Below are 12861 nucleotides of genomic sequence, written 5' to 3'. Positions count from 1 at the left end.
CCCAGGTAGGGCATCGTCTTGGCAGCTTTTAGATGATTAGTTACTCAAGAACAGCTTCAGCCTGTCTCTGTGCTAATTGAGTTTGAAGTTTCAGCTGCACGTTGGCTGTCCTCGGGGACAGTGGGAGCAGTGGCTGGGTGCTACCTGAACAGGTGGGTCCGCCACCAGTGGGCTTCGTCTGCATCATGGGTCCCCCAGCTTGATGGAGACAAAAGAGTGAAGTGTCCCTCTGGCCAAGAAGATACGGGGAAGGTAGGGGACGAGGGGGGCGATGAGGGGAGGGTGGAGGACAGTAAGAGGCCATGAGCTTGAGAGCCAGCCTGGGCCGCCAGCAAGCTCCACCAGCCCCCCACTCTGTGGGGTGGATCGTTACTTAACGCGTTACTCACCCTTGTCTAATTCTTGGCCGTCATCTCGATCATAGGCTCGCTTTCTTAATTCCAGAAGGAATACATGTGTTCCTTTTATAGAAAATTAGGTAATGTGGACAAGCAAAGAAAATAATACCCATCATTCCCACTAGCAAGAGACAATGACCAGAGCACTTTGGTGTATACCTTTCCAGACCTTCCTATGGATGTGTTGGTGCGTGCACATTTTTTGTAAAAAAGCAGATCATACCGTGTACTCTTTTGAAACCTGCCTTTTTCCATTTAGCAAAGGCTAAGTTACTCCAACACAGAGGCCCCAAAACAGTGACTTAAAGAATATAGACACTTACTTCTCTTCCACTTCAGCGCCCCAGAGGAAGGGAGTGCTTCAGATCCCAGGGCTGCTCTCCTCCACGTGGTCACTCAGGGATCCTGTTCCTCCATCCTCTCACCCACGGGACCTAGGACATGGTCTGCATGGTGGAAGCTGAGTCACAGGCACCTTCCGAGTTTACAAAAAGGCAAAAACGCACAGGTGTTGTAAGACCAGACCCAGCACTGGCATAGATCAGTTCCACTTGACCTTCATTAACAAGAACTTAGTCACATGGCAGACCTGGCTGCAAGGGCTGCTGGGAGGGTGCAGTCTCTAGCTGGGCACCTGTGGGTCCGGCGGAAACCCTTGTTCTGGAAGAGAAGGGAGCAGCCTCCGCCGAACAGCGTGTCCTCCTGTGTCAGGAGCGTGAGCAGTGACGCTGCCCTGAGGGTTTTGTGTTCTTGTTTCATCCGTCCTTGGGTTTTGTGTGACAGTGGCCTTCCACGCTTTGATGACCGTAATTTAGGCAATGAATCTCTCCTGGATGTTTAGGTTTTTATTTTGAAATAATTATGGATTCACAAGAAGTTACCAAGGCATGTATAGGGAGGTCCTGTGTACCCTTCACTGGCCTCCCCCAATGTCAATGTCTTGCACGACTATAGTATCAATACAATGTTCAAACCACGAAGTTGACATTGGTACGATGCATAGAGCTTGCTTGGATTTCGCCAGCTACACATGCACTCATTTATGTGTCTGTGTGATTGTGTGTCTGCGTGTAGCTCCATGCAGTTTTATCATGTGTGTAGCTTCATGGAACCACCACCACCATCAAGATATCTAACCGTACCCTCCCTTCAAGACTCCCTCATGCTACCGTTTTCAAACGACACACACCTCCTTCCCCATCCCTAACCCCTGGCCACCCCGTAAGCTGTTCTCCGTCTCCAGAATGATTTTATTTCATGAATGTTATATACATGGAATCCTGCCGTATGTATCCTTTTGAGGTTGGCTTTTTTCACTCAGCATAATTTCCTTGAGGCTCATCCAAGTTGCTGTGTGTATCAGTAATCCATTCCCTTTAGTTGCTGAGTAATATTCCAGTGGTTTCCACACCTTGTTTAACCACTTATCCACTGGAGGACGTTTGGTTGTTTCCAGTTTGTGGCCATTATCAATAAAGCCGCTATGGACACTGGTGTACAAATTTCTGCATGAAAATAAGTTTTCATTTCTGTGGAATATATATACCCATGAGTACAATTGCTGGGTCATATATTAAGTCCATTTTTAGTTTTAAAAGGAAATACCGAACTATATCATATTACATTCACACCAGCAGTGTATGAGTAATCCGGTTTCTCCCCATCTTTACCAGCATTTGGTAGTGTCGCTATTTCTTATTTTGACCATTCTGATAGGTGTGGAGTGATACCTCATTGTGTTTTTTATTTGCATGCCTCCAGTGGCTAATGATGTTGAGCAACTTTTCATGTGCTTCTTTACCATCTGGATATTGTCTTAGGTGAAATGTCTGTGCATATCTTTTGCCCACTTTCCAATTAGATTGTTTTTAAATGCTGAGTTTTGAGAGTTCTTTATATATTCTACATATGAATCCTTGGCAGGCATGTGATTTGCCCATATTTTCTCCCAACTGTCACTTGTCTTTTCATCCTCTTAATGGGGTCTTTTGCAAAGCAGATATATTCAGTTTTGATGAGGTCCAATTTATCAGATTTTTTGATCATGGGTTGTGCTTTTGGTGTTGAGTCTAACCTGCTGGGTTTCAGATTGTTGTTTTGCTGTAATGAACATTGTTGCTCGCCCTTCCCTCCCCCACCCTTCTCTCTCCCTCTCTGTCTCTCTCTCTGGAGGTCACCCCCACCCTTCCATCTCTCTCTGTCTCTGCCTCTGTCTCTGTCTCTCCCCCTCTCCCAGCAGGGACCTTAGCTGCCTTCTCGTTCAGCCCGTCTATTAGACAGTCACTCAGGGCGTCCAAGGCCTTCAGCCCTGTTCCTCACTCACCCAGCAGGTCAGTGACAGCGTGAGGACCAGAACGAAACTCCCTCAGTCAACGTGATTTCCACATCCCCAAAACTCTTCTCGGGAAAACACTTGAACTGCAGTGTCAAAATGAAATAGATCCCGCTACAGCACAGCGTATTAAAAGAAAGCGTTGGCAGTGACAGACTTGTTTCTACCGCTCGGCCTGGGCCCCGGAGAGCAGGGCTCTGATAGAGCCCCTCTGCCAGGAGTGATCTAATATCAGGGGTCCTTGCCCTCCCTGTCATGGGATGGCAGTCGGGCAGCATCCTGCGGTCGGATGGGCAGCTGGGGGCCGAGTCCCTAGCACTTAACCAGGCCTGTGTGAGGTTGCTAGGTGAATATGGGAGAGCTTCCTGGGGGTGACGCCCACCCCCATCACAGCTCCCACCCTCCAGACTGCCGAGCCACCCAAACCGCGCACTGATGGCTCTGTCGTGGGAAGGGGACGGAGGGGGCACAGAGATGTGCTGGGTGCAGGAGCTGTCTGCCTCAGCAGATCGCCCACCCCTTTCCCGCGATGCACTCAGCACCCATCCCTCCCACGCAGGACCGCACATGCCCAAGGACGCCCAGAGTTAGGGTTAGGTGAGGGTCCCTCCCCCACAGGCTCCTGGGAGCCCACACTCAGGACAGGGGCTGTCATCACCCCAGCCTCATGCTTGCTGTCACCTTCCTCTGGGAGGACACCATCCTCAAACATGGCACGGGGAGGGGCACCGGGCTGGGGCGTGGAAAGAGCCTCCAACGTGGAATCCTTTTCAGGAAGCGCCAAATGTTCCCACCTCCTGCTCTCGGGGTTGTTGTCTCCCCAGACATCCTGCCTCCAGAAAGCCCCATGGTTTGCTCTTTTTTTTTTTTTTTTTTTTTAATTGTTGTTAATCATATGCTCACCCAACCTATTTCCTCTTCTTAAACACCCAGCCAAACAATTTCCTGGGCCCCTTGCATCTAAGTGGGGCCGTGGACGTGAGGAGAAGAGGTAGCTAAAAGAAGACGCGCATTTCCCGTGCTCTCTCTTCCTTTCCTGGGGCACCGTCAGCAGCGACACACGACAGTAGTAGGGTTAGATGACGGGAGGATTCTGGATCCCTGAGTCACTGCCTGGAGGCGAGCTGCCCCAGTGAGCCACCCAGCCAGGAGCGTCTGCGGTGGATTTTGTGTGAGAGAAGTAAACTTTTAAAGCTTTTATTGCGTTACATCACTGAGATTTGGGGTGTTCTTTTTTATAATAGCTGCTAGCGTCATTTACCCCAAACATCATACAGATACACTGGAAACAATGCCACGGACAGTAAGTTCTTGTTAGACGGTAGAGGTTACCGTCTCTCCTGTTCCTACCTTAGCTTGAGTCCGAGTCATCTTTCACTTCAATTAGAAGAGGGCACACAGAGTGCCGGCTCAGGCTGTTCTCTTGTTCTCCCAGGAGGAGCAACCTTATCAGACAGGCCTTCCTGGCCGTTCGCTAAAAGCGTGGGCATTCCGTGCCTTCCTGCCCCTTTCCTCTGCTGTTCTTCAGAGCGCCCACTGCACTGGACATTAGTTGTTTGTTTATCTTGTCCACACCCCCTACAAGAGGGTCCGCTCCATGAAGAAAGAACCGTGTCTGTCTAGGGCACTGCCCTGTCCCCTTGCACACAGTAGGTGCTTAATAAATATTTGCCAAAAGTGGAAAGGAATAAGAAAGCCAGGCGCAGGTGTCTGCTCTGCTCCTAAGTAGGTGACCGCGGGCCGTCACTTGATCCCTCTGAGTGTGGGTACTTCATCTGTGAATTGGGCCAGTGACTCTGGCCATCCAGTGCGGAAGTCCTGTGAGTGATCACACCAAATATTTATTGTGCACCTACTGTGTGCAGGTGCTAGGTGCCAGGGATGCAGTTCACATGGCAAACGAGAAAGGGCCCGACAGTGAAGACAGCTTTGTCAGTGACATCCATTGCAGGCACAGTGAGTTTGTTCTGGGGCAGTGGTCACCCAGGTGGGCCTGTTCCATCTTCTGCCATGGCCTTGGTGACACCCACTCGTCTCTCTTTGCTCGCTCTGAAGAAAATATTCAGAGCAAGGAATCAGAGAGGGTAGGCGGCAACCCCAAGGGAGGGCTTCGCCTCTGTGAAGCAGCCTCAGCTGTGCATCAAGATCATCTTTTAAGCACAAGAGATTTAAAATGCCATTTGGAAAGCGGAAGTACTCAGAAGAGAATGTCAGGGTCTCGGGACACCGCCCCGTTTCCCCGATCCTATCTGCATTTCTGTGAAACGTGCCGCATCTCCGTGCCTTGATTAGAATCGAGTCCCTTTCTTGCCGTGGCCTTTTGATATTTGACTTTGCACTCGATGCCCCTAAAGCTAATACATACTGGCCTTTCATTCACAAAGGGTAGTTGGTCATATTAATGATCGCCAAAAGGCCATAGTTAATTTGCTCTCCTACCTGTTTCTTTCCATTAGTTTGCAAACCAGCAAAGTTCAAGAAAACTTCTGAGCGTGAAAGAGTAGGGATCTAATTAGGAAGCAGGCAGGTAGTTCTAAAACTTTTTAGAACTTAGGGGCCATAGCCGAAGGATGGTTATGAGATCATACCAGCAAGAGACACTGAATACTGTGTGAGCCAGTCCTAGCCGTGGCCCTGACACACAGGGGCCTGGACAACCTGTAAATGGGTGAATTGTGACACTGTTTAGCCTGCCTTCAGCCTCGGTGAGGGACCGCAGGCCAGACCATCTGCTCAGGGCAGGGAGTGCCGTACCTGGACTGCAGGGGAAGGGCTGAAGGTGACAAGGGACAAGGGCGGCCCTACAGCTGCCTCCTTTCTCAGAATATAAATACCCATGATGTGAGGCGAGTGGGGTAAGATGAGTCTAGTTCAGTTGCCCACAGTGAAGGTGTTTCATTGCTGAATCTTGTACCTGGGCCTGAGCATTTCCAAGTTCAGCACCTCACTGCATAGAGGCTGTGGGTTCTCGGAGCCACAGCCTGATGACTGAGTACCCCAGGCAGCCAAGTGCACGTCAGGGATGCTGTCCTACCACGAGCCGCATTTGTGCATGGGGAGCACGTGACCACAAGAGTCCAGACACCTTGGTGGTGTCACCCTTCTTGGGATAAAACAGGAGCTCGCCTTGCCTCTGGGGAACCAACCCCTGACGCCTCCCATCAATCCACGTGCTTCAATTAGATTGTCTCTCATCAGTCTGCCCCTCCCCACCCCCACTCCAGGGGAAGGAAGTCCTGGCCAATCTTAGTATCAGATTCACCCAACACACACAGCCCTACTGTGATTGGTTCAGGGGTGGGCACGTGATCTAACCCGGCCAAAGACACACAATTATGTCTTGCTGGGGTGCTAAGAGAAAAGTACCACTGGTTTCCATGGAACTTGAACAGAGAGGGTTGAGAAGCTGCTGGAACCAGGAGCTGGAGGGCCCCCTGCAGGAACCTAGCTCACTCCTGTACAGCTTGGGCCAGGGTGGGGAAGGGGAAGATCCCTTTTCCTGCAATGTGTGCGGTCAGTGCTTAACATGGTGCCAGCAGGCAAAGAAGAAGTATTCAAAGGGCCCAGATCCATTGCATAGATCAGGCAATGAAGGGTGAATTTGCAGCTGAAAGGCAGTAAATTGGTGACTGGCACCGTGAGGCCCTGCTCTGGGCGTCTCTGAGGTATCGCACAAGCCTTTCCTGGTTTGATCTTTGCCCAGAGGCCATTTTTTAATTTGAGATCCCCCCCCCCCCCCCCCCCCCCCCCCCCGCTACCTGCATCTGGAGAGGCTAGGAATGAGAAACAGTTTTTTTTTTTGTTTGTTTTTTAAAGATACGGCAATTTATTATTTACTTTTTATTTATTTATGGCTGTGTTGGGTCTTCGTTTCTGTGCGAGGGCTTTCTCTAGTTGTGGCAAGCAGGGGCCACTCTTCATTGCAGTGCGCGGGCCTCTCACTATCGCGGCCTCTCTTGTTGCGGAGCACAGGCTCCAGACGCGCAGGCTCAGTAATTGTGGCTCACGGGCCCAGCTGCTCCGCGGCATGTGGGATCTTCCCAGACCAGGGCTCGAACCCGTGTCCCCTGCATTGGCAGGCAGATTCTCAACCACTGCGCCACCAGGGAAGCCCCAAGAAACAGTTTTATTTCCAAACCCAGCAAGTTATGGCTCCTTCATATTTCCTTTAAATTTAGAAACTGAGAAGTTTCCTTTTAGCCCATAAGAAGCAAGGCAGCTTCTTTAACAGGGAGCCTGGAAGTGTCCTTAAGAGGATGGTTGAGTCCATTGGGCAGGTTTCCTGGCTCGCACTTGATCCCAGAGACAGCGTTGCCAAACTCCCCACCACTGCCTGACAAGGGTCCCCTTCTCTCCTCACTCCCCTTTCAGCCCTCACCAGTGGCCTCCTTAATCCCCACCTCTAGATAAGAGGTGTGTCAAGAGTGTGTGAACTTGTTTAAAAACCAGAATGGGGGCCGCCCTTCTGTCTCCCGTTCATGCTGTGGGACGAGGAGCCGCCCTCTGGGACCAAGGAGGCTGCTCGTGCAGAGCAAGTTAGAACAGATGCACCGCAGGGCTCCGTGCCAGCCCTCTGCCACCCCCAGCCCTAGAGGTCGAGAGAGAAGTAAACATCTGTTTCAGCCGCAGTTACACGTGTCTTCCATCCCTCACAGCCTAATCCGGTCCTAACACACCCCCTCTTACTGGCTTTCTTGGCCCTGACTGCGTGGGAAACGGTCTGTTTGTTCATGGACATATTTGATCAGTGTCTGACTGTTAGCCTGATAGATTGTAAGCACATTAGTAGGTATATATTAGGAACCTAGGATTTTCTTTTTTCATGGCTTGTTTCTTGGTTAACTGTGAGGATCAAGAAGCTTAACTCTGCAGATCTTTCTCATGCCATGGAGCCCAGGGTCCAGACTGGGGACCTTGCCGTGCCTTAAGTGGGACTAAAATACCAGGGTGCTGAGGGCCAGCTGGAGAGCTGAATACCTGGATATGGTCAGGTAGGTTTTGTTTTCTGTCTGGATAAAGTTTACCTTTTCTGTACTATACAGCATGAATAGCATCATGACTTAAATGTCAGAGTTTACATGACTAATTCTGTGTCCCTTTAACATTCTGTCACATTACATTTTCCCCCTTCCGGGGGGGCTTATGCTCCGCCTTTGTCGATCTCCCCTTCTCTTGCATTGCACTCAAGGTCAATGTCTTGTTTTGACGCGAGACATCGTTTTGATTCGGGCTGAATGTATTCTGACTTCAGGACATGGCCAGAGTCTGCTATTTGCCTTCCCCAGTAGCCACACTTCCATTCTTCCCTTCCTAATAAGGCTCCCAATTTGAGCCTGGGATAAAGACTTCATATCCCAGCTCCTTTACAGTTAAATGGCCATTGAGATGTGAGTCAGATGATGTCCAACTGCTGGAGGGGGTTCTTAAGTGGGGGGTGAGAGGAGGGAGGCCTTTTCTGCCCCTTCTTCCTTCCTAATGGTGGAAGTGTGGACATGATGGCTGGCCTCAGGCAGCCAAGCTGGACCATGAGGTAGAAGCCAAGTGCTGAGGATGCCACAGCAGCAGGATAGAAGGAGCCTGGCTCTCTGGTAACTCTGACATCCATCCCTGCTCTTCTTTTATGTAGGAGAAGACTGGAATGTCTTGTTTAAGGCACCATTGTTCTGGATGTCCTTTCACTTACGGCTGAGTTTGATCCTAATGGGCACAAGGACAACTGGTGAAGTTGGGTTTTTAAAACAATCCTCAGTAGGAGCCTGTTTTCCTCTTTCTCTCTCACCTTGTGGGGGAGCTAATTGAGAGTTCCAGTTAATTGCCGTGTTTTGTTCCTGAATGTGGTGTTCGTCACAGCTACACCCAAGGCCCCGCCAGTGCTGAGAGCTCGCCTTCTCCTGTGGCCTGTTGGCTGCCTTTCTCAAGATCGTTAACACCCCTATTGCCTCTTTGGAGACCCACACGATTTCGGTTTCGGCTGGTGTTTAACACTGCTAAAGGTTATTGAATCCATCTTCAGTCAAGAAAAGCCATTTAATTAGCATGTTTCGGCCTCGTGAAGAACAAATGGCTGCACACGTGTGTTCTGAGTTGCAGCAGCCGCGTGGCGCCCCGTCTCCTCCTCTCCGATTTAATTTCTTGGCCAGTGTTGGACAAACAGAACAGGCTGGCTCTTTCATTCTCTCCTCCCAGGCCCCCGGCCCCTCATGCATTTTTCATGTTGACTCGCTACTCCTGCAACTCCCTCTGCCCTGTGAACAGTATCGATCAGCTGATTAAGCCTTCAAGTAACAGCAAACAACTTTAATTTTCTAACTCCGGGTCCTCACTTCTCTTCCTCACCTTGTACCATGTTCCTCGCTTACGTTTCGCCACCAGCAGAGGATTTTTCCACATCCTGCCCACCGCTAGCCTCTACCTGGCCCTGCCCTTGTTTTGTGGGTGTTTTGGATAATCAAGAAGATGAACTTAAAAGAAACCACGTCCTCGATTTAGATGCCACTCGGGCCCCAGTTCCTTGCCAGATGGGCACCTCCCCAGGGCTTCTTAAGGGTGCTGCCTGCATGGTAGCGAACCACCTCAGAGCAAGGGACCGAGAGAGAGAGCAAGCAGTAACCCGCAGTGCCTCTCATGACCTCGCCTCCCGTGCCATCTCTTCTGCTTGTTTTCTCTTTGTTAGAAGTGAGTCACTAAGTCAGGGGAAGCGGAATTAAGCTCCACCATCGGAAGACATGCCACACACTTAGTGGACATATTCAGATTATCACACTGTGCCCTCTGGACACAAGTGGACATGCAAACATAATCCCCCCTGCAAAAAAGTCTCAGCCTGTCACCGCATTGGCTCCAAGTCCTGGTCTCGTCATCCAGGAAGGAGGGAGCTCCTCACGATAGACAGTTCCTTAAGTGCAGCTCCTGGAGTTCACTTCCTTTCCACCTGGAGACCTGCGAGTTAAGAGCCAAGTGATCTGCCCTCACACACCTGGGTCAGGCATGGGAGAAGACACCTCCCTCGTCCCTAGCTCCTGGGGCAGCGCTGGGCACCAGGGGTGCCTTCGCTCCCTAGACAGTGAGTGAGTGAATGAATGAACGAGCGGTCTGGAACCCCGATACAAAGAGGCATGGCTGTCCCTGCTTGTAAGCCAAGTCCCAGCCCAGAAGTCGCCTCCAAATCTGTCACTCAGTTTATGTGCTTCACTGCCCGTGTCAGTCTCCAGAATTGCTTTGCTCACTTCCTGCTGACTTTCTCTCCCTGACTAGCGGGTGCCCCCCACACCAGGGGCAGGGACCTGGATCCTCTTGTTCACTCTGCGTCGCCTGCACCTAGAACAGGGCCTGGCAAGTAGTAACGCTCAGTAAATGTTTGTGGAGTGAAGGAAGGGAGCAGTCAATACTCAGGTGCTGGGGAGGGCGGCCCGAGATGTGGTCCCAGGTGCTGGAGAAATCAGAGTGGGGATTTCTTCACAGAAGATCTTCACAGAAGATCACATGGCATCAGCGTCCGTTTTCTGGGGGCTGATGATGGAATATATCCTGTTCTTAGGAGACATGGTCTGATGTATTGAGGGAAGCAGGTTAGAATGTCTTCAGCTTACCTTCGAGTGGCTCAGAAAAATGCATATATGCAACACCCCAACCCCCCTCATGCAGGACCTCCCAGCAGTGTCCTGTGTCCCCTGGAGTGAAAGGCAGGGACTGAGTCCCTGTGTGTCCCAGCACCTCATCCGGAGACTTACTGACTGAATGAGGGAGCCCTGAGTTCGCCTCTCACTCTAGCCTGAGTGTCCACCCTGTAAAATCCCCCATCTGTCCCTTTGCTCCTCTGGCGGGTGACTGGTGCCAGGTGTGGAGGGATTCAGACAGGGACAGAGAGTTTGTTCCTAAGTGTGGCCTTGAGTGATGTGGTCAGTGTGGACCCGAGCAGGTGCTGCCCAGCTCCCTGGAGAGGCCCAAGGGGGCCAGCATCTCCGCCTTGAGCTAATTCTCCCCCAGGTGCAGCCGGAGCCGCCGCTGCCCTCCAGCTCCACGGATGGTTCTCTGACCGTCACCGAGCAAAATCTTTCCCAACCAATTTCAAGGGGTTAATGGGAGGGCTGAGTGGAATTTACTTAAACATCAGCTCCACTTAAAATAGCTTTTTCAGGCATTTAGCGGCAAAGTCCTTTGATTTCCCCATCCACATCCTTTCTCGCTGTTATTAAATACCAAGATATTCTAGTCCAAGTTCCGACTCCCCCAAGCCCTGATTCATGCAGTTGTACATGCCGGGAGTATGAGACATTGTCACCTGCCACCCGTGAACTTGGATGGGCGGTGACACAGACAAGGGTGCCAGCAAGCGGCTGGCATTTGGGCTTAGAACAGCTCGGTCTGCAGACGTGGCCAGCACCCCAAGTTAAAACATCAGAAGCCAGACATGTGACCAATGACAGCACCCCCTGTTTAAACTACTTCTTGGATTTTCTTTCTCTTACCTCGATTTACATGCATTTCTAAATTCTGGCTCCCGGGCTATTAAGAGTCTCAGCCACTTTGAGGGCAGGTGCTGCAAGCCCCTCTCCCGGACAGGACTTTTTGCCTGCTCTTTGGACATTTCACTTTGTTTTGGCCACTGGTTTCTCATTTCCACCCAATTTTGAACTTATCTACTTGTCTTTCAACCTGATACTTGGATTGGGGTAGGCATGATGATGAGGCTGATGATGGTGATGGTGGTGGTGGTGATGGTGATGTGACAGGACTAATAGGACACTCAGGGAGGCTCGCCGTGTGCCTGGCACGGTGCAAAGCCCTACTGTGGCTTGGGTTCTGGAAGCAGGATCTGAGATGGATGCAAGATGTTTCTTAGCGATCAGCACCTGCGAAGGGGAGAGAACAGAAGCAGGACTGGGCGGAGGGAGTGGCTGAATGGTGGCACTGGCCCTGTGAGGACTCAGCCAGCCCGGGGGGAGCTCAGACGAGCACTGTCTTTCCAAGGGTCCCACGCTGGTCCCAAACAGCCAGACCTGTACGCCTGCCTCTCTCCGTCACTGGATGCCGACTGTCCCCAAGAACACAGCCTGGGGTGGAGAGGCAGGTCTCTGCAGCCCAGGCCCCCATGAAGAGCCGGGCCCTTCTGGTGACCACACTGCAGCAGCTGGGCAGCAGGTCCTTCCTGAAGATGACACGGGCAGCGCCTTTCCATGTCCGCCACAGGCCCTTTGTCTGCGTGATCCAACTCTGCCATCAGAACAGAACCCTGAGGTGCTTTTGCAGATGAGGCAGCAGGCTCAGAGAGGTTAAGTCACTTGCCCAAGGTCACACAGCTCGCATGCTGCCGGACATCTTCCTGGCTGCAGGGCCCAATTTCATAACCACCATCGCACTGCCTCTCAGGCTGAATAGTAGGATTTTAAAGATGAAATTGAGGTGACCGGCCCCTCCTCATCCTAAGGAGCAGACACCATGCTCTGTCTGACCACCTGGCTCCCTCCTGGGAAAGGGGTTATCATGTTCTGGGTTTCCCTTTCCACAGGTTGGCCAGCCGGTGATTCCACCTTTCTTCCTGTGCCACGTCTTCATTCTACAGTGAAGCTGGGATCTTGGCTCCTCCCTGCTGGGTGACTTCTAGGACAGATGTCACATGGGTCTTTATCTTCTCTCTTGGTTCCAGACCTCTAGAAGGAGCGAAAGGCAGTCATTCAGGCCCTCCTTCGTACCAAGATGTTGGGTTTGCTGCGACCACTGGGAAACATGAGGCCAAAACCATGAGAAACAATCCTGAGACGAAACCCCCAGGGAAGCCGGGGCAGGCAGCACATTGACAGGCTCTTTTCCTGCCCCTCCAGATAACCCGCTGCTTATTTCAGCATGTGTATTGTTCTAGTGATGGAAGGAGGCTGTGTCTGGGGAGAAGGGTGTCACGTAAAACTTGGTCCGACTTGACCCTCTGGCCTGGGCTGTGGTGAGGCCAGTAGTTGCCTGGGAGCCCGAGTTCACCCATCCTGCTCGGGGTTCCCAGCGTGTGAGTCCTAGAAGGACGCCGGCTCTTCCTGTCACCTCCCGCCCCCTCTTCCCCACCTCCAGCCCCACTAACAGCTGGGCCAGGCATGGGCCTGGCTCAGCCAGTCGGAGGCTTCGGATTCTGGGAGAATGGAA

Source organism: Balaenoptera ricei, chromosome 6 (genome assembly GCF_028023285.1).
Source record: "Balaenoptera ricei isolate mBalRic1 chromosome 6, mBalRic1.hap2, whole genome shotgun sequence".
Classification (NCBI taxonomy): Eukaryota; Metazoa; Chordata; class Mammalia; order Artiodactyla; family Balaenopteridae; genus Balaenoptera; species Balaenoptera ricei.
This window is presented reverse-complemented; position numbering follows the sequence as displayed.